Raw genomic sequence first — 21,525 nt, 5'->3', positions numbered from 1 at the left:
TCCCCTCTCTAAGGTTCATTAAATTCCTTTAGGATTAAATTAAATACACAAAGTGGTTTATAACAAGTGGCTCCCTACAAAGTGCTAAATAACAGACATTATCATAATTATCTGCTATGTCTATACCTTCTCTAATAGGGTGAATCATTCTCATCAAATATGGAGATCTTCAACAAGAAAATTCTATTTTCCAGGAGTTCTGCCTGTGAATTATCATGGTAACCCTAACTATAAAGCTATATGATTATTTTACAATCTCCATTCTCAGAAAAGATCCATTTTGGACTTACATAAATTTGCATAATTTAGAACAAAAAGAAAAGTGACAGGGATATTTCATATATGCAATAATCATATCATTAATCAAAGTTCATGTTACATTAAAAAATAAATACATGAACATATACACTTAGGAACCCAAACCTCCTGGATTTGCTTATCAATATTACCTAGATTTGTTAATCAAGAAGACACCACAAGGAATTACCTTGGACTGTGCTCAATAATATTATCATATCATAGATCTCTGTTTAAAATTCTGACCAGCAAGCATTAATAAACACAACCGAAGTAAAAACCTGTACAGCTGTATTGGCATTTGCAGAATATTTGAAAGGAGCCAGAGCAATGGAACCTGTGTGGAACAACCCATGGCACCCACACATTCTCACCCACTGCTTTTCATTGCCCTTTGAATACCTCCTCTCAGAATCTCAAGTGCCACTTACTAGCCATACCTCCACTTACTCCCCAAAATGTAAGTCCCAAAAATTCATTTTGTTTTGCATTGGATATTTTCTAGAACACACATAAATGCACAGCCCCAGTCTACTTTGCTTTCAAATTTCACCTGGATTTTTCCTGCCATCAAGTGACACCCTCCTGTCTTTCTTCATTCTTGCCTAAGTTTCAAAATTATTTACATTCATGTTTCATTAATTTTGCCATGATGTTTCATAAGGAAAAGACAAATTTTAAAAAAGTAATGTTGCATGTATTTTATAGTATCATACAGCTGAAAAACCATTTTTCAAAATGCTTTCAATCTCCTCTCAATTTCAGAGGGATCCAAGACATTGATCTTCCCCCACAATGCCCCCACCAAAACTGTAATCACTTCCCATGATTTTTGTGGTCAATGTGGAGCCCATACTCCTCTATTTGTAAATATCTTCTCCATTTTTTTTCAGTGAAGCTAAAAGGGGAATTGAAGGGTTTCTTTCCTATTATAGGCAATTTTCAGAAAGGAGCCCGCCATGAGCAATGGATATTTTAAGAGAAAGCAGCTCTACATGGCATTGCCTGCAGCAGTCCAAATCAAAGGAGGCAAATGCAAACACAGAGATGAATTTTTATGACAATACTAAAATATCCCATTAATAATTTAAACATAAAATCTGCTTTGATTTAAATAAAAGTTTGTAGGGTGTTCATGTCATTGCACCGGTAAGATTGCTCTCAGAAAAAAAAATGGTCAAAATATAAAATTTGTAGCAAATTATTTGACTGGTTTCTAAGTATACTGACTGAAAAAGGCAGTACCTGGCTTGCATTCAAAGTAAATGCTCTAATTCTATCAGTCAGACACTGAAGGTGGCAGATACTTCACTTTCTGTACAAAACTCAACTACAGAGCTACATCAAAACAGACAGACCCATGCTTCTTTCCCTATTGATGGGTGCTTAATCAAAGCACACTGACATCAACAGATGGATTTCACATTAAAAAAAACCCAAAAAACTCCAGAGTATCAAAATTTTAAATACATCCTGATGACACAAATCCAATAGGAGTTTTACTACTAAGAACTGCCAATGATTCACCCATAGTATGTGTTGTGTCTCAAAGTTCAGGTGGGTGTATTCACTGGAATATGTCATTAAATATGCCACTTGTATTAGTTGCCTTCTAAAAAAGACTAACTTTCATGAATTTTCAAAATTACTTTACTGAATTGCATGAAAAAGACAAGCTTATTTAAGTCTTTGCAGAAATGCAAAATATATTTAATACATGATTTGCAAAAACATGCTAAATTGTAAGTTTCCAGGGCACTGCTGTTCATCATTACACTGCCTCAAAATTCAGAAGTTCTTACTGGAAATGGAGCTTTTTGAAATAAAATTCAGAAATAATATTTTATCAGTATTATTCTACCTATCAACAGCTAAATTCTGCTGTATTCTGAGCCCAGTTAAAGTGGCTGATTATAACCAACTGCTAGCACAAAGATTTTTATAATGGCAGTTATGCCAATTGCACTTAGACCAAATCCTTTAGGGTTTAGTTTTATAAATTTGTAAAAGGAGAGAAAAACCATTAGAGAAGTCAGTGATTTAAATAAGACCAACATTACTCCCTAATAAAGATATAAAATTAAAGGATAATAGTAACCTCGTGCTGTTTTATGAGGCAATAATCCAGTTACCAATTCAACCTTGTAGTTTATTCCATCAAGAGAACCAGATTAAAAACAGAGGAAGGGAGGGCACTCTTATTCCTATTATATTGCAAGTGTTTCTAACTGGGTTTAAATATTTTAAAAACAGTTGTTAAAAGTCTTAAACTCACAGACAAGCCAGAATGAAGAAAAATGCCTGTTTCTCCTCTTTATCCACTGCTTGCAGATGTGGCTTTAAAACTGATGAAGTGTTTTATGCTCGCAGATAAAAATTTTACCTTTCTAAGAAATGTCTTAATTAGGAGGATTCCTGACTTTCCTCATCAACAAATGCATTTAAATATAATTTTTTATTTATTTGTTTTTATCTGGGGGAATAAAACACTTCATCAAATTTAAACTGCAACTTCCAGGACTTGACCATGAGGAGAAACATGTGTTTCCTTCCAGAGATACACCCATAAGTTAAAGAAAATAAACTACTTGAGGATCTGCTGCACACTGCTTTATAAGTGACTGAAAATGTAATGCAATTTCATTTTCTATGGGATGTCTGCTATGATCCTGTACTGCAACTTCCACAAGCTCAAGACAGAATGTAAAGCTTGGGGACCCACAGGTAAAAACCAGCCTTAAAGCACTTGACAATTCCCAAGAGGCTGCTTCAGGCCCTCCAGTTGGCCAGACAGGGATATAGATCTCCAAGAAGAATCCATCATTTGGAAGAGGAGTTTGGCTATCAGACAAAAAAATCTCCCCCATTTCACTTCAACAAAATTACCTGGGAAGAAAGTCCTCTCTTCGGCCTCTCAGAATTAGTCTTCTGAAATGAAATTCAGGGGCAGGGCAAGCATTAGCCTCAGTTTCTACCATATTTTTTTCACATTATAATAATCTTGGGCACATTTTCACATTCTTTTTTTTGTTTTGTTTTATCTAAAGAATACCTACTTCTACTGAGATTTTATCACATGATGCTTCCTAGTTCTTCTAAGGCTGCATCATATGTGCTGTGGCAATAGAGTTCAGAAATTTCATGATCCCAGGCAAATATACTATACTGTTTTACACATTTTGAAATGTATTGGTAATAGGCCTAGCAGAAATATGCTGTTGTGGTTTACGCAATTCATTCAGCCACAAAAAAAGAACTCATTTCTGTCACAGCCACAGGTTGGGAGTCAAAATGTTAAGAGAGAAGTGGTCACAAATAGAGCAATTTCTTATTTTCTAGTGCTCTACTTCAGAAACCTGTGATAGTACTAATACTTAGTGCTGATAGCTGCCACTGAATTTATGCAGGATGTGAACCAATAAATGAGGACAGGCTCCAGGGCCCAAACTCTCACAGTCTCTCAGGCAAATCTCACTTTGGGTTTGCATCACTCCTACAGAATATCTGAGTAGAATAAAGCACATTCAAGGCACTGTGAAAGATTGTGCAAGGCAGGTAATGAGAAAATTGCTTTAGACAAGAAACTAGTGCATATGTACTGCAATCCCATTAAAATAGATACTTCAGGCTATTTGTTTCACATGAAACCCATTCCTTTGAAAGAACAAGGCAAAGGGTATGGGCAGTAACAAACAGGCTCTGCCTAATATTCAGTAATTTCCTACCTAAGAAAACGTCCTTCTGGTTGTCTGCATGCCTATCACATAAAGTCTCACGTGAAAAAGATAAAATATAAATGCAAAAAAGATAAAATATCCTTTTAATTTCCTAAGTTAAAAGGAAACCAAATGCTGATTTATTAGAACTTCTACTTTGTCTGCCAAACAAAACCACCCTGACAGTATGATCTTTTCAGGGACATGTACTCTTCCCTGAGGAAAATGGGCAGGTGAACAGAAATATATTCAGAATTTCTAAATTATTTTAATTCTTAAATTTTTTCTTCTTTCATTCCAGAAGGATTCTTGCCTTCCCAAAAGCAGAAATGGCTCAGGAATTTTGCATGTGTATTTAGGTTTAGCTGAGGCCCTTTCCTTAGCTGGTGTCTATTATCTGATATCAATATGAGTGAAAAAAGCCTCCTGAAAAACTCCTATTTCATTATAGAAACAAATCTTTCTCCACAGACTAGAGAATTAATGAGAATATAGACTTTCCCTTTCTCCTCTTCTAATACTTTTTTCCCTACCTTGGGCCTTTCTCTGTGGAGGGTTGAATACGGCTGTCTTTGGATCAGTTTGATTTCAGTCTACTTTTAGCTTGCTGAGGATGAGAATTTTACACTCAGAGAAGTTTTAGAGTGTTCTGGAAGCCTTTGCAGGACATCCAGTTCCCACTTCTATATTAATGGCTTCCAAAAAACAGAGCTAGCTCCTTCCTCACCCAGAGCCCTCGGTATGCAGTGGAGAGGACAGCAAGCCATAACATCATGTGCCACCAATTTTAGCTTCAAGCATTTCCAGCAAGCCCTGATGGAATGAAAGAATCTTCTCTGGGTTTTGTGTTCTGCTGAGCACCTGCCTACATAGATTTGCATTTGCAGATCCATTGCTCAAATAAAGAAAGTAGATTACTCCTTATTTTGAATAATATTAATTATGCTGGGATTTCACAGAAGAACTCATGCAATTTAACACAGATGAATATCCAATTTTAGCCTCATACACTGTTGCGAACAGGGAAGAAATACAGGAGGAATTTCCAGGATGAGCTGAAAAGCAAATGGACCCACCCAGCTGCTTTCTGTACCAATAGCCCTCATTTTCATAGTAAATCCTTGGGTGACAGTGTACAAGTTATGTGGAGGGGGCTGCGCAGTAGGATCCATTCAGTGTCCTCATCCCAGCACATATCCAGCATGGATGTACATAAGAACATGCATATGTTTAAGCTGGGTAGGTAAATGGTGTATATTCTAATGTATATAGAAAGTGTCTTTCAGAAACCAATAAGCTTCAAGATGCAATGTCAGACATGAGATTTAGGGTCTTGCTACAATCCCTGTTGGAAATGAAATATTGTTTGTTCCTGCTAACACAACATTTATTTTCAGATCTTGGATTAGAATGCATGTTAAGAAGACGAATGGGATCTTCAACATCCACCACACATTTACAGTTCTAAGCCCAACTAGTTTCCTTTTACATTCTCCCTCTCCTGAAAAAAAATAAATCTGTAACTGTGACATAATTTGTTTTTTCCATCTTCCTTTCTGAGCACATGAATTCATGCCAGACATTAAATACAGTAATCAAAACAGACAAGATTCATGCCACCAAACATACACTGAAAACTCAAAATTCAAATCAAATTTTTGACTTTCATGCAAGTCAATATACATTTGTAAGATACAGTCTTGCAAATTCTGCATAGTCTTCAATGAATATTTATATAATTGTCAGCTTAGTGTAATTTGCTTCCTTGAACTGTTTGCTGAAGGGTGGCATTGCTTGTGTAGCATTTATGGATATTTTATTCAAGAAAAATTAAGATTGCCACTCTGCATCAGGTACTTCTGACTTAGAAACGAGACACAGCACCACAAAACCATTTGGTACCAGACAAAATAGCAGACCATGATGTCCCTGCATCAATTAGGTATGTGAACGAGGTAAGAAACAGAAAGGGTCTGTCAGATCTGCCTGCTGGTTCTACCATCATACAACAACGAATGAAAAAGGGGAAACCAGAAAGACTTCCTGGCAAATGGCAAACAACTGGAAGCACTGGATCTCATTTACTTTAGTTTTGTAAAAGAACAAGTTGGTGCAGCATTTATCATTTGCAGCTCTGGGTTCCATCTTTACAGGTCCCCAAATATGACTAAAACTGATTTCCTTATCCTTCCTACCCCTCCCATCCCATACCTGTGTAATGAATAAGAACTAACTTTGAGAATTTCAGAATACAGAATTTTAACCTCAACAATACCTCCCTTATCCTGGCAATCTACAACACACTGTAAAGTTACTAAGATTGAGACCAGAGCTACAAATCCACCGATGCTTGGGGACATTTCTTCACTCTTATATAGATAAGACATGCAGCTACACAGACTTCATCTATCTCATTCCAAATTCCAATTACAGAATTTTCCAGAGAGAAATGAATAAAACAAATGCTGATACTGTTTCTGGCCTCAATTTATAAACTAATCTAATCTAGAATCCCTCTGTGTTCCCCTAAAAATAAAGAGAAAATAAAAGTGGTTCCCAGGGAAAAGAAACAAAACCCAAACAAGTAATGCAGAGATGCTACATATAGAAGCATACTCTTTTAAATTTTTTGGTTTAAATAGTTGGTTTATTTCCTATTAGTTGCCCATTTCAATGTTTTAAACAACTAGATTTTTTTTAGGGAGAATGATTTTGGTTTTTAATACACTGCGTATTTTGCTTAACTTCTATGACAATTTTCTTCTCTTTTATGTAGAAAATGGCTGTGAACAAACCAAAGAAAACATTTCAGTTATTTATAAACAAGCCATTGACAACAGAAATAAAAATGCTATACTTATAGCCAGAATATTTAAAGACACACTGTCAACTTGAAAATATTAATTATTTCTTATTCCCTTTCCCTAAAAACATGTCTAATTTACCTTTTACACATTAAAAAACCCTCAAAAAGCTTGTAACACAAAATAAGCATAAAATAACAATAAAGGTTATTTTTTAAAGAGAAACATTTTAGAATTTAGGAGAGCCTAAAAATGAGCATATACACAAGGTAAAAGCAGAGCAGTTTCACAAGGCTGAAAATCTTAATAGAAAAATCCAGCCACATGGTATCATGAAAGCTGACAGCATCCTATCTATTCATCCTACCTGCTTGAAAAATCATGCCACAGTTTGTGGAGTGCATTCAGCAGTATGAGGATGCAATCAGAGTTACTGTTGAAGTTCAAATACTTGCTAGGCATACTAGAAACATCCTGATGAAGGACAAAGTTTGCAGCATGCCCATCCTTTTTAGGTGTGAGAGTCATTGCTCAGCAGCTGCTATTCCTGTTACTGCCAAGCGTCTCACATGAAATTCTTGAATGGAACATTTGGAAATGTCAGAAAGAAATACAAAGTAAACTCACTGAGAAGAAACCTGGGTACTTTGGTTCCAGTTTGGTAGAAGAAATGAAATGTTTTTCTTAACTAAATTGACAGTAACTCCTAAATATTGCATTTTAGAAACTGTTATTTTTTCATTCCATTAGAAATGGAAAACAAAAAGTGTGAATGCAGAACTGTCACAGAATACGGAACTCCTTCTGGTGCCAGCATGCAGCTCAGGTGCTTTCTGACAGAAGAGAATAATTATTACTCAGCAAAACTAACACTGCTGCACCCCAGCCATCAAGAAAAACTGAAACCATCAAAACACAATGACTGAAAGTAGAAAATTTTCTATCTACTACCTTTGTCCAACACAAAGAAAATGCAAAATCCCACACCAGATGTCCTGTGTAATCTACATTTTTATGCTGCTGATTCTCACATGAGCTGTCTGCACTCATTTCAGCTCCTAGCCCATCAGCAGTCCTCATAGGCACTGAAATGTTGTGACATCCATGGAACAGCTTGCAATCCTAGAGGCAAATCTCTTTTACTCTGAGCCAGCAGTAAGTGTGCAACACAACATGATTGTAAAAAACAGGTATTCTCAGATTTTAACTGAAACAACTGCTTTGACAATACAACCTTTACCACATTTCCTAGTTTAGATATTTATTAGCTGTAATCAAACTATGTTACATTCTCCTTTGGTCAACTAAAATTTGTTAATTCCCTGGAAGAAACATTTTTCAATGTTTAATTACTATTCTGGTCTTAAATCTGAAACGTCCGATTTTTTAAAGCTTCCTTTCTAAAGCTAAGAAAGGGTACAGCTTTGCAGTAGTAGCTGCACCTATACTACCTGCACAGTTAATATAACCCCTCTTACCCTGCTGAGTACTTAGTTTAAGTTACTACACCTTTTTTTCAGTTACAATACCATCATTATCATTTTCTATGACCTCCATTTTTTGTTTTGTGGGTTTTTTTTAAATAAACTGCTGGCTTGTAGTGAAGTACATACAGTTTGCTTGCTCTCAGTTTGCTCAATGAGCCAGATTACTCGCATCAATCTGCTCTCCTCATTATTTTCCCATCCCTCAGTCTTTGTAGTAGAAGTACTTTAGGCATTACAGTCTAACTACACAAGTATAAGGAAGTTTGTAAGAAGAAAAATATCTTTTATTAGATCAGCAATTGTTCTAACCAAGGGTATTACTTCTGGTAGAATTTACTAATCTTGGTGTCACTGGTAAAATAATAAATAGGTTTTGATTTTATGATTGCCCCCTGAAAAACCCTTTATAATAACATGCTTTTTAAAGACTCGTTAACAAGTAACTATTTGTGAAATCTATGCTTTGGTTTGCTGTTTAATCCATTTCATTTGTGCCAAGTTAATTTTGTATCCTTCAACTTTATTAATCAAAAAGTCATGTCAACTCTAGACAGACTTACAGAACTTTATTACATCACTACACTTATCTTTGGAACTCAAACTTGTACTCACATCAAAAACAATATCACTGGTTTGGCTTGCTTGAGTGTTCATAAACCTATGATGCAGTATAGTACCCATATTTCAGTGTTATATGGGAACAACATAAAAAAAGGCATTTGGAACATGATAGCCTGTAAGTTAATACTTTGTGACAGTGGAGACTAATAAAAAATAGTTGACATAAATTAAGCACTTGTCTACAGTGACAGCTACGTAATGGCCACTTCTGAGAAATTATTGCACTTCTTTCCCCGGGAATAGTGATAAAAGAATGCAGCCTGTCACGAGCGCTGCAGCGCTTGGCAGTGACGTCCTACTTCTAGTGGAGCTATGCTCCGCCTGTTCCCTGCAAGCCCAGCTATTGGACAGCAGTGCACAGATCTGGAAAAGTTCTGTCATCTGGTATCACGTCTGAACTTCCTTCAAGAAAATCGTAGCTGTCCCCTCCAAAGGCCCCAGTACTTTCCCTATTGTTTTAACTTGCACGTGTATCTGCCAATTATTTGCAGCTACTTCGATTTTAGTCAAAAATCCCTGCATCAACACAACCGTTTGATTAAAGACCAAGGGATCATTTTTGTAGACAATGTTTTCATTCTGAAAAATTCCATCTATCCCACAGACTTGACCCTGCACTTCAGTTAATAGAGGTGGCAGATTAGGTAACGGAGACTGTGGTTCTGCAGCTATTTCTGCAGCACCGCTGCCAGGCTCAGCAGCTCGGGTGCTGCCACTCATTCCGACCTTTGCCTCGCTGCCAGCACAGCTGCTTGTGAACCACAGCAAGAGTGGATCCAACTTAAACGAGTGGCCAGCAGAGGTGGGTTAAGGGGCCGCTTTAGAAGCGCTGCCACTAAATGTGAAACCATGGCTTCACACTTTTCTGTCCTCTACTGCAGGAAAACAGAAGGATGTAGGACTTCAGATAGGGTTAGTCACACATGAGGTTTCTGCTATTGATGCTTATATGAACCAATACTCCTAGATAATGATGTAAAAACAGAGCAAAATGCTGGATCTCTTCCAACAGACCTTACAATCAAACTATTTTAGACTTAGTCCTGATTTGACAGCATCTCACAAGCTGTTGTTCCAGTCCTGGACTTCCTCCAAAAAGCTGGGCAGTTTCACAACTACCAGGGAGCAAAGTCTTCTGTTTCATTTGTTTTCTGCCAAAAATTTGACTGCTCATCTAGCCCTTGAAGAAATCATACTATCAGTCAGAAAATTGGAAAACAAGCTGAAACATAGCTAACTGGATACCAGAAATTACGAGGAAACACATTATCTAGCTTTTTCAGCTGAAACACCTCAGGTTGCAGATAACTCCTAGACATACTGCTGCACAGTGAGCACAGGATTCAGATGGTACTTTGAACACAAAAATTGCTTCTCTGAAGGTGCAATTAACTGAAAAAAATTAATTTGAACATTATATTAGAGCCTTCTACCATGCCACATTATAATAAACATAAAAATAGGTGGCTGAGTGGAAAAGTACTTTCATCTTCCTCTTTGGAAAACCTACCACAGTCTAAATCTTGCCCTGGGGTAACAAGAAATGCTATTTTCAAGACCCTATCCCAGAATATAATCACTGCATTTGTAAAACCTTCTATATCATTCAGCCTTATTAGTTCCCAACTTCACAGTTGTCTGTGCTAAGAAGACCAGAACAGAAATGCTAGGTTGAGTCTGAGTTGCATTGCTAGAATTTGGCAGAGGAAATGTGCATAAACTCCCTGAGCTGTGCCTGGTTTTGTCAGACCACATCTATGCTGGGACACATGGAAGAGTTGGAAGAAAGACCTCATATGCAGCATGATGTCAGGATGCATAAACTGAAGTGTACAGAAGCTGGTTTAGCTGCTCTCTCTTGGGACTAAGGTAAACTTCATTTTCTGTGATGTTCTAGGGATATAAATAAAAAGAAACATCCAGATGAGATTTAACATGGAGTTCATGACTTTCATCAAATAGCCTTAGCATTCATGAAATGTCCCTGAACAAGCACAACCTAATTACTCATTTCTTTGAGTAACAAAGTTGCCCTAACAGAATTAAAAGTATACAGACAATTAGCAATATTTCTAACTGCATCATTTTCAAAAGTACATTTACTGGAAAAGGCATTTCTATGGTCATTTAGAAAATGTTACAAAAAAGAAGTTTGAACATAAGAGTATGAAAATGCCTTGAAATGGAAGAAAAAAATATATAATTTGGACATTTATACTTAACTCTTTTTTATTTAACTAAGTATTGCAAGATCTCTGTGCATGTGATCTCACACATACAATGTATATTGAAATAACCCACCAAAAGAGCAGACTGAACTAAGAATAGAGGACTAGATACTCAACTGGCATAATGTGAGACCACTCCGGTAATTTCAGCGTTCCTACTCCAATTTGCAACAGCTAAGGATCTGGCACAAAACATCAAGTTAAGTTTCCAATTACCTCATGCACTAGCATTGATTTCAGTAGTTATATACACATAGTCATAGAGGAGAATTATTTGAAAAATTGCAAACTCAGCTCTGTGTTTCTTTCACTTTTATGGTCTAAATCAGACCTTTCATGGTATTTTAATGTAGCTTTTTGTGGTTTAATTATATATATGTCAAGAGCAGAACTAGCTACTCACTGATCTATCCAATTAAAAAAAAAAGTGGCAGCAGTAATTTTTTACACTGCTGAGAATGTGAGCTTATACTGGGGTCACACCACAATAGTATTTCATTTTAATGCTGCCAAAAATTCTAGTGCATACTAACTAAATCACATAAGTAATAATCTAACACCTATGCAAAAATCATTAAAAATCAACCAAAAATCAAAGCTGAATATTTTTCAGGTTGCCTTGGGAGGTCTTTTTTGTAATTTTCTGCTCCAAATTAGTCAAATTTTCTATAGTCCAGCACAACCCTAGTGCAAAGAGAGTATTCTCAGTCAGCCCAGGCAGACTGAGTTCTTCAGAGACAGCATTTAAATTACATCCAACAGAACTGCCCTCCGCTGTAGTTCTACAGACAGCTGCTCAATGAGAAGTCACTGTAATAGTATTTGTTTAGTTATGGAAAAGGACATAGACCTCCAAATTAATTTATGCATAGAAATCCTCCAAACTACTTCTTTTGAAATCCATGGTAATTGCACCCTAACTAAAACTTTAGTGTCTACTACCCAATCCTAACAGCCTAAAACCAAAAAAGTCTCACTGGCTTATGGAGTGAGAAGCACTGAATATAATCACTAGTCATTATAATCTTCCCTTGGAGAAATAAGGAAGTTTTTAACAAATTGAAAATAAAATGCCTAATCTTTAGTATTCCACAGACAGCCATTAGCATTTGACATTTTGCTCAAATGCCTAATGACTAGCCTATACAATCCTGTGACTGAGACTGCCCAGTGATACATTTCAATATAGGATAATCAATCATCAAAGTAGTTTTCACTGTTTAACGTTAAAACAAAAAGACAGTCAGCTATTTGATGCATTTTTCAGGCTTAGAGATACAAATAAGAAAATTCTTTAAAATAGCTTTTGCCGTTTAGGTCCTAAATTACAGACATCCCAAAAGCAATCCTTCTGGTAACATTGCAAACTACAATGCAGACTAAAAATGTGAATTTTATTGCCTTTTCAAATAGATTTTATTATTTATTTGACATAGGAGCACTCTTCTTATCTGAGCTTTTGCATTGCAAAGTACGTCCAAGTTCCTTTAACCACTTCTGATTTAATGACAGATTCAATAACACTGCAGCACAGAAGAGTGGAATTGGCCAAAAATTATTCCATAAAAATCTGATTTCTGTATAGCAATGTCTAAAATGTCACCTAATACATACAAGTAAATCAGAAAGTTTTTAATGTATATTGTCAAGCCTGAGGCTTTGATAGGTAAAACATCTACTGACTTTAAAAAAGCATAATTTATTTTTAATAACCATTTTTATTTAATTTTCCAAAGAGAAGCAGTTTCTACCTTCAGTAGAACCATGCCCTGAAATCTCAGGGGTGATAAAAAGGCCATGCCAAAGCTGAAAGGTTTCAAATATCAAACTATACTATTATGTCAGGGTCAGCAAGATCAATTAGCGCTTTTCAATGACAGAAAAAGGTTAAGTTGGACACACATTTACAAAATATTTAAATTCAAAAAAGAAAAATAGCACTTATTAGGCGTATTTACAAACCTCTAGATCAATGACTGAATATCAACACTCTTCTTCCAGTTGCATACCATAAACGCCGGGATTTTTTAACACAAAATGTCAAGAAGATTACAGATATATTAGATAGCAGAAATACTACTGGATTCTCAAGCACAAAGGAAAAAGCAAAGAGATCTGAGTGTTGCTGCTACCAGACTTGGTTTTGTGGTGAACTTCCAAAAATCTTTAAAAATACTTGACCAACTTGACATATGTCTGTCTGTCAGGATGATGTCCCTGTCTTTTTCCTGCAAACCTTGACAGTACCAAAAATGAAAACCAGTGAGCAAATAAACCTATTCCTCTGCTCAGCTAAAAAACAAACCTAACCCCACCCCCAAGTTGGAAAATACTAATCTGTAAATTAACTCGTTCAAAATTTTGAAAAAAGCAAATGTACACCTTCTGCAACTAACAGCCAGAAACATGCACACCAGGAAGCAAGGAAACTTACATTACAGTTCTTAGGATCACAAGAATACTCATTGGAAGTACAGGTATGTTAGAAGTTAATTCGACACCTGTTAATTCAAGCGTTGCCATCATAAACATATCTTGAGCAAAGTAGCTGGTTATGATATCAAATAAAGCCAGCATAAAATCACAATAAAAATCCAGGAGATTAAGAAAACCTAACGAAAATGTACACTGTGTTGAAATCAGTGATTTAGATTGGTATTGCACTGAGTAAAAGCAATGCAAGATTACTTTTTCTCAACGATATATTTCAAAATGTCTCTTTTTTAAGCCCATTTCTTCAAGAAGTGATTTGAAATATTTACTACCAGACAGTACCTAATTTTAGGTTTTAAGTGCTTTAACAGCTCTATGAAATATGATCAGCAGCTGCAATATAGAAGTATGCTGAATAAATACTCCTTACAAAAAGAGAGACCTGCTCTACCCTGAGTTCATAAAATCCCTACTTTCAAGAAGGAAAAAGATAACACAGAAAAAAATTAATAGCTGTGTCCTAGAGTATTTAACAGAAATTCCAGGAATTTCTTTTTTCTTTCTGTGGTAACTTTTGTATTTAAGAGAGTAAAATGCTGTTTAAATTTTATCACTGGAGGATTGCACACGACATCGTCCAATACCACCAGTTCATCAAGGAAACAGACAGGTACCTTTCCCTCATCAAATGCCAGTGTTTAACATTAATTCTAGGACTTGCATAAAGAGTTGCTTAAAGTTTAAAGAGTTAAACTTTAACACTTGCATCAGATGCTAAAAATATGCCACATGATACTATCTATAGCTGTATTTCTACAGTTGCCTTGTTTGAAATATTTTAACTGGGAATTGCAACTAACTGAAAACGCACTAGTGCCCTACTCAATACATTGCTTATACATTGGTTTTGTGGTGAACTTCCAAAAGGCTTTAAAATTACTCGAGCAATTTGACATATGTCTGTCTGTCAGTCTGATGTCCCTGTCTTTGTTTAGGATTTATTTATTCCATTGACATTATCCACACAGAATAAATTTATATTGCAAAGTGTTTTCAGGCCAGTAATAAATACAAATTCAGCAAGAGTAACCTTCAGCTAAATTTATTATCAGTACCATCATATACATGTAACAATTAATAACTGTATACAAATTATCCGAACAAAGATACATAAAAGATTGTCAACATACTCCACTTTCATTTCTATTAAATTTGGTTGAAGAACATTTGGTAAAAAATACTGTGCTAAAAAAAAAAAAAAAAAAGCAAAAAGCTGTTTCAGACATAGCCCAGCTAATGTTAGATGTCAAACAGAGAAAGAATCACCGGGAAGAGAGAGAAATATCAGTCTGTATTTCTACTTTACTCACAGTATTATATATATTGCAAGTATGCAAGCATTTGTTATTTGACAGCATTTTCGGAAATACCAGGGGAAGAGTCAAACCCACAGCAATTTTGCAAAACTTCTTTTGAGTGTTAGGGAAATGAAACAAAGATAAGGCCTGAGCTTTATTGCAAAGTACATGCTTCTAACATCAAACTCCGAGGTCAGACCAGGAGACCTATTTACCAAACAGAAAAGACGCCTTCTTTCTATAACTCTCTCTAAATCTAAACTGCTGATTAGTTTATCTTAGATACGCTTTCTAGCCTCCGCAAATGAAACACGTAAAACAAAACTCAGAAAACTGTAAATACCGGTTCCTTACTGTTCTAGCATGACTTCATACTTAAACTGGAACCGGCCAAGTCGCTCCCTTGTCTGGTACAGCGTGCGTCCCGGGGTTTTTGTAAATACCGGCTATTTCACAGCGCCACGCGCGAGCCGAGCGCGTCCCTCCGTGTGCTCGGCTGCGAGCCCTGCCCGCGGCTACGGGGCCGCAGCACCGCGCCCGCTTGGCTCGGGGCGGCAGTTTCATAAATGTAAATGAAACTTTAGATGCCAACTACCGATTGGCAGCGGCGATGCCGTGGGATCCCTCTCTCCCTTCCCGGCGGAAGGCGCCGCGGGGCTGCTCCCCGGACAGCCCCGTGTCCGGCCGGGCACGGCGCGGAGCCCCCGCGGCTCGGGGAGAACCGCCGTGTGAAACGCAGCCGGCGGTTCTCCGCGGGTATCTGACTTTGGAAGTGTCTGTAATGACAGCAGGAGAAGGAGATTACCGGCTAAGAGCTCTCCGGTTTTGAACACGGAGAATCCTGTTACCTCCTCGCGGATCAAGTACGCGCACACACCCGCGCAAACACACATGCACACGCAAGGCTTACCCACGTGGAAACGCTTTCTAACCAAAACACAAGTCCCCGCATCGCCAGTGGAAAAGGCGGCGGGACCCCCGCGCCCGGGGCTTCCCCATGCCCCGTCCGCCGGCGGCGGAGACCGCTGCGGGGGCGGGGGCGCGGTGGGACAACCCGAAAATGCAACGTTTTGTCTTTAAACCACAAGAAAAACAAGCCGGGGAGGGGGAGGGGAAGGGCAAGAGACATCCCTCAGGGAGAGGAAACGGAGAGGAACAAAAACAACGGGCAGCTCTGTCCCCGATCCCTTTGGACACTGGAAAAAGTGGCCGCCGGAGCCTCCGCAGCGGCTGCCGGCCAGGAGGCAGCGGGAGGCAGCCTGCCCCGTCCGCCGGCACCCCGAGCGGGGCACGCCCGCAGCGCTCCGCCCCGGGGCAGGCGGGCAGCGGAGACCCCCGAGCGCTGTCGGTGCCGGGGCAGCGCGGGGCCGAGGGAGGGCGGCGGGACCGAGCGACTCTTCTGCCGCAGCCGCCCGTGCCCCCGCGTCCCGGCCGGGCTGCCTCGACCCCGCGCTGCCCGCACCCTCTCTGGAGGAGCGGGGTTTTCGGGAAGGGACTGCCATCCCTACGTGTTTTCATGCCGCTCTGTCCGGAGGGGACCCCGCCACCAGAAACGTGGCTTCCTCACAGCCTCCGGTCAAGCCGCCGCTGGCTCCTCCGCCGGCCCTCGCAAGGGCAGGCGGTCGGCAGAGCGACCTGGCGGCCGGCTGAGCCCCGTCGCCCATCCCAGGCGGGCCGGCAGCCCCCGGCTGCTCGCGGGGCGCAGCCCGGGCCCCCCGTTTCCGCCGCACCGGGAGTGAGCGGGAGGCGCAAGTGGGGAACAATGCGACAGCAGCCGTCGCGGCTTGCTCCTGTCTTGGGGCTTACCCCAGTAGCCCCGGTAACACCCAGCCAAAGAGCGGTGAGGGCAAAACAGCAGGGAGTATCACCTGGACAGAGGCAGAAAGTCCGGCTGGGCGTGGAAAAAGTCGCCCGTCCGCACGGAAAAACAGTTTGGGTTTTTGCAATTAAACTAGCGTGGGGCCGGGGTAAAAGCTAGCCTTTGTCCCGCGATGGACGGCTCCGCTGCTCTCTCCCATCACATTTGTTTCACATTTGTTTTACAGCAATTTTGTTTTTGTTGTTGTTGTTGCTGTCATCGAACCGACATGAAAACAGTGCTAAATAAACGCTAAATACAAGCAGACGCACACACCTCCTCCACGGACACATGCGACAGGGAACCCGTTTCCTCCACCTCCGAGCAGAAGGGGTGGGAGGGAGATGCAAGGACGAGGAAGTCAGAGACACTCACCTTCTCGCTGCCGGGATATGCCGCTACCTTTATTTTAAGGCCGCTCCTTATTTATTTATTCTCGTACCTTCTCCGAGCCGAGGCTCCCCTTTTGCACTGTTCCTCTGGCCAAAACAGAACATCCCCCCTACAAGTCGTCCCCCCCACCCCTTTCTCCACACACAAATAAAGATCAACGCGGAGCAAAACGGGAGGAGAAATTCGGGGCGGGGGTGGGGGGGTAGATGGAGGAGGAGGCTGGTGCGGGAGAAACCAAACACTCCTCGCTCTTCAGTGAATGCAACTAGTTGCCTCTCACGCACCGGAACGTAAAAAGTCTCCCCGTCAAGGGACGGGACTTCCCTAAGGAAAGGTAACCCGCTCCCGCCCTCCCGCCCAAAAAGGCCGTCCCGCGAGAGCGGAGGTAAGGGGCGAGGAGCCGGGAGCCAGCGCAGCCCCGGGGCGCCGCTCCGCACTTGTGCTGGGAGCTGCCGCAGGGCTGCTCCCTGTGCCGGCCCCTCTCGGCACGGCAGCCCCGCTGCCCACCCGCCGCTGCCCCGCTCAGCTGGCCGGCACTGCCCTGCCCCGGGCTCGGAACACCGCGGCGGGCACGGACCGCCGGCTCACCCGGCCGCCAGTCAGCTCCAGTGTCCCTCCCGCGGCCCTCGGCATCGCAGCCCGGGGCCTGCACCTTTTGCCTTTGCCACTCCCTGACATCTGCAGTTAGTAGTGATGGGAGCAAAGAAGGGGGCCCTGAAGGGTAGGATTGATTAATGCCAATCTGCCAGAGTACAGGTAATGAAGTCTGTACTTCATTTTTTCCCTTTGTTTATTTCTAGAAGAAACCAACACTAAAGTAATCCTGAGTTTGAATGATCAAGTATGATCAAGTACTACGCGACAGGACTGGTTGCCATACCCTTTTATAGGATACATTTTTCTCCTTTCTCTCAAGCTGACCAGTATGGATGAAGGCAAAGTCCTTTCCTGCTCTTAAACTGAACACTCTGCAAGAAATTCAGCAGCTTCATTTGGTCCTCTTTGCTCCATTGTGTGGGGAAGTGGAAGAAAATCCCTAATTGCTTAGTCACATTTCATACTCTTACCCTTCAGCTTGTATTATCTTCTGACTAGTTTCACTGAGTGGATTGAGTGGCTCTGGTTCAACCAGTTGCATCACCCTCCTTCTCTCTCAAGTTAACTTCACTATCCAAAGGGTCTAAGTAAAAGATTTAAAAGAGGAGGCAACATTTAGGCCCTATATTTGGAGAGAGATATGAGAGAAAAGTCTTGGGCTTCATAAGTCATGAATGTTATAAGCTTTTGAGGTCAGCAAGTCACATGAAATGAGGGGTAAAAAAGTATCAATTTGTGAAAATTATTTTCTACCTGCCTTCTGTTTTCTCAATTTGCATTTGGTGATACTATTTAAAGCTACTTAACTTTACTCAAGCCTTTGAATTTCATAAATTGCATTCAATGAATTCTACAAACATGGTAGTCTTTCTCCTAAATAATTTCAGATTTCAGATGGCTTCATGAAAACAAGTCTATAAAAACCTTGTATTTGCTATCCTGGGAGACTCGCCACTCAGAAAGAGAACAGACTTGGAAAACTCTTTTGACCTACACAAATACAGCTAGAAAAACTTTTAAACTAAAAGAGCGTCCAAAAGCCAGCCTTCAAATTGACATAGTGTAGGACAAGCCAGAAATAGGAAATTAATTTTGAAAATAAGAGTTTAGAGCGTAACTGGAAGGGGAGAAAACTCAGTTTTGTTGGAATAATTATGATTGACAACCCTGCCATAGACTAAGTTGTGACCAATGCCAGCACCCATCTTGCTAACAGGCTCCTTCTCTGGGGAAACATGCTAACAACTCCTTCCTTTCCAGGGGACTTGGGTGAGTGGCAGCTCGGTGGTCTGTTGTGAGGTACTCAAACATGGTAATGAAGGTTTTGTGAAGTCTGGTTTCCTTCCACTTCAATGAAGTGAATTCCTGTTGTGGGGAACAGTCCTGTAGTAACTTTGGTTGTTTTGTTGGACCTATCACTCTAAAGCAAGCTCTTAACCATTTGCTGTTCTCTCTCTTAAAATGTATAGTTGACTTGAAAAGATTATCTATATCTTTGTTCAATGTAACTTGCTTCAAATTGAGGAGGTGTGGGAGGCCTGCACTGCTGGTACATGGTATGGTCCCAAGGCAAATCTCCCAGTAAGGATCCTGGTCTTGATGCTGTTGAAATATGCTGCACTTTTGCTGCTGGTTTTGGTGAGAGCAGGCAGGGTCACACCGAAACTGAGTGTCGCATGTACTGAAGGGATTCCTACAGAAACTGATCTGATAATCAGACTTTTTTTTTTTTTGCAGAGATTTATTGCAAGTATGACTCACAGGCAGTAATTAAACAGTGATTTCTGTTAAATCTATGCCTTTAGGATGAAGTAAATTCCCATGAGCTCAGTGGAAGTGATTTCAGAAGGCGGCAAATCCAAAATGCAATAAAGCGCATGGGTTCACATAAATGATTTTGTATGACCATTGAGAAGGTCGTGCTTGAAATAGTCCTAACAAAGGACTCCACTAACTGCACTAACAAACTGCAGGATCCACTTTTACACCACGATAGAAGAATAATGCCTTATCCATTTAAAGCAACATGGGAATGCAAGTAGGCAGGATGTTATTATCTAGACTGGTATTTGGCTGGGCACTCCTACACTGGCAAAAACTCCCACAGGGTGTTTAATGTCCACAAGTGCTCAGTATCCTTGGTTTTACCTCTTAATTAAAGACAGCACTTGTGATCATATTCTTTCTGCTGGTTCAGTACTGCATCAGCAGAAGTATACCACACTGCACAAATACCATTTCATAGAGTAACCTGGAATTTCCTTGGAAGTCTTCCATGCAAATACTACAGACCCAACCCTACTTACCTTGTGAAATCTAGTGAGGTTACAGCTATAAGTAGTGTGACTTCAGAGAATCATGTTTGCATATGGTGCTAAAAGAAATATGGAGTTTGGAATATTAATAAATAATTTTAAAATTAAACCAATATTCTTTTGCATTTTATCTCAGTGACAAGGTTCTGTTGCTCTTTATGCAAAGGCATTATAGTAAAGATACTCTGAGAAAAGCTAATGACAGAGAGACACTATTTTGGCAATGGATCATTATTATGATTTATTCAAGTGCCTACCATGTCCTGCATCAGATAAGGTACCTGTTGCAAATTTTGTTTTGCAAAAGTAGGGCTTTGAAATATGGTTTCTTGTTTTCAGGTTCAAGTATGAAATCCAAAAGCATGTTAATTAGGCAAAGAGTGTTGATCTATATACTTAAGGTTATTATTGGTACTTCATGGCTTTATAGTCATAAAAAGAAAGAATGAATGGGGGTTCTTTTGACCTGGTTATCAGATTTCAGGTCTAAAAAGAAGGTGACCCACCCTTTTCAGTAATTTGACATGCAGGGTTCAGCTGTGGGTTCAAAAACAGGTTATAACTGGCTAGTCATTGTGATCTTGAAATGCCAACTGTGCCTTTAAGTATGTTATATAACCTATTTTTTGGTTTCAGTTTTCAATTATGCCATCATTTCAGTGTTACTTAGATTTTCATATATTTTTTAATCCAAACAAATCTGACCTCAATCATAAGGTTCCATGGCTCCAAATAGCTGAGCTTTTCTAATATTTTATTTTGAGTGCCTACATTCAATACTTCATCGCAGAGATATGTGCTGCAGACAGTGCCAAATACGGTGCCAGGGATGTCCTCAATTATCTTCAGTGCTTACCAGGAGAGGGCTCTGTTCTGCACACCGTACACAGACAAAGGCCTCACTGAAATTAGTGCAAGTTTTGTCTCTAAATCTTGCTTCAAAGGAAGCTGGCTAAGTGCAAAGAAAAATCTGCATTGTTTCAGCTGCCTGTGCATGCGGAATGAGGTGCGTTTGATAATCTTAATTTGTATCCTGCCATTTCACCAGGATCTTTTTTTCTTTCCTTGGAGACAGCCACTCTGCTTCCTGCAATATATCTTTCCATCATGTTTCATGGAAGTTTAATGAAGATTCATTTATGTAATCTATGTAGCTGACCCAGGGAAAATGTTGGGCCATACAATTTTGTTTGATGATCCCTGTGTTCCCTGATCATTGTAGGATACAAAACGTATGTCTGCACTGGTCAGGGTTAGCACATGGATCTGTTAGCTTACTTCTCACCAGTTAGCATTCTCCTAAAAATGCCCTGATCCAGTTCAGATTGTGGTATGGGTCAAGCACCATTCCTGGTTCTTTGACTAGTCCAGGCACCCATCCTATGCTGAAGAATGAGAGAGCTGATAATGAGAATTTT

At 39.8% G+C, this 21,525-nt stretch overlaps 1 protein-coding gene across 23 annotated transcripts in view; it reads right to left on the bottom strand.

The window, feature by feature from the left end:
- Window positions 1-17,521, bottom strand: part of EYA4 (EYA transcriptional coactivator and phosphatase 4) — a 143,036-nt gene extending 125,515 nt beyond the window's left edge. For 4 of the 23 annotated variants that reach the window (XM_085575195.1, XM_085575194.1, XM_085575205.1 and 1 more), the window contains exon 1: window positions 17,178-17,521. The gene's annotated coding sequence lies outside the window, so the exon portion shown is untranslated. The other 19 variants (XM_085575224.1, XM_085575204.1, XM_085575209.1 and 16 more) reach the window with 14 other exon arrangements.
- Between the last annotated feature and the right edge of the window lie 4,004 nt (window positions 17,522-21,525).

Source organism: Lonchura striata, chromosome 3, assembly GCF_050655825.1.
Source record: "Lonchura striata isolate lonStrDom1 chromosome 3, ASM5065582v1, whole genome shotgun sequence".
Classification (NCBI taxonomy): Eukaryota; Metazoa; Chordata; class Aves; order Passeriformes; family Estrildidae; genus Lonchura; species Lonchura striata.
Note: the sequence above shows the minus strand (reverse complement) of the source record. Positions and strands in the feature narration are given on the sequence as shown.